Source organism: Morone saxatilis, unplaced genomic scaffold (genome assembly GCF_004916995.1).
Source record: "Morone saxatilis isolate NCDOM2014 unplaced genomic scaffold, NCSU_SB_2.0 Contig12, whole genome shotgun sequence".
NCBI lineage: Eukaryota > Metazoa > Chordata > Actinopteri > Moronidae > Morone > Morone saxatilis.
Genome location: NW_023339674.1, coordinates 1,603,416 through 1,604,745, shown reverse-complemented (window position 1 = coordinate 1,604,745; position 1,330 = coordinate 1,603,416). Strand labels below are relative to the sequence as shown.

The window sequence follows — 1,330 nt, the reverse complement described above, 5'->3', positions numbered from 1 at the left end:
ATAATAATTAGACGTATTTTAGTGCAGTTTGAGGTTTTCTGCCACATAAATGAGAGAAAATTATAAATATTTGTGTGGAAAAAGTGAAAATATCCATTTGGTTGCTTCACAGGTTTCAGTGTGAGGCTGCAGGTGATTGGAGCCAGTTAACAGCGCCCCCTATGTGACATCCACACACTATACTACACTATACTACACTATACACATCAATAAATAAATATGGTGATGTTTGAACAACTGCTGGAGCTTTCAGATGATATTTACACACATGGATATGATGAGATTCCACAGAAATACCGAGCGGAAGCTGCGGGGGAACTTTAAACAGACGTTGTGAGGATTTTAAAACACAATAAAGAATCATAAAGTCACACCTGAGAAGCAGAAACACTCTATAAACACATTTACAGGGATATAAGAGGAATATTAGTCTGCAGAGATACAATAGAAGTTACCATAAAACCTAACAAAGCCTCCCTAAAGCAGCGAGCGTCCCTATAGGAGCATTAAAGGCGATACGGGAGGAGATCAAACTCCACAAACACAAACGTAAATCAGCACCGACACACTGAAACTCTATACGGAGACAGGAGAGACGCTACCACAGGGACGGATACCACAATAAAGCCACCGTACGCTCCCGATACAAAGGAGAGTAACAGCTCATAGAAAACATAAAGTACAGCAATCACTATAAACTCACCGCAGACACGCCGAAGCCCCCAGAGCCACAATATCACAGATTCAATTACAGAACTTCCTGTGGACGTCCACAGACACTCTCACTGTATCACATCCACACGTCAGCAGATTAAAGTGTAATAAAGTAAAATAAACTGGCCAATAAGTACAATGTGCCACAGGGAGGTTGTATTAAGATTAAATCTCGTCGAGTGTAATTAACTGTAAACTACGGAAGCCCAGTTCTGCCAATGTGATGGGGAAGAAAAGATCCTTTACAATGAGACATTTTCTTAGAATAATAAAGAAACTACGTCATTTTTTTGGGGAATGTTTGTTATTATAATGAATGATTATTTTTATTTTGTTCACCACATTGGCACTAATGAGCTTCCATAGTAAACCACAGGGAGCTCATTCTGGGAATATCAGAAGAACATGGACCACAGAGACCGATTGATAAACCGATCAATAAGTATAAGAGTGTGATCAGCAGACTCACATACACTGTACGTTCATACACGAGTATAATTATATAATATATATTATTCAGTATTATATGGAAGCCACAGTTAAATCACTTTAGTGTCTGTAAGAAAATTAACATAAAACACAATAAAGTTAATGACTGTACACACACACACACACA

General features: G+C 38.3%; 1 protein-coding gene across 1 annotated transcript in view; it reads right to left on the bottom strand.

The window, feature by feature from the left end:
- Positions 1-1,330, bottom strand: part of nfia (nuclear factor I/A) — a 12,028-nt gene that overhangs the window by 10,239 nt on the left and 459 nt on the right. The window lies entirely within an intron of this gene.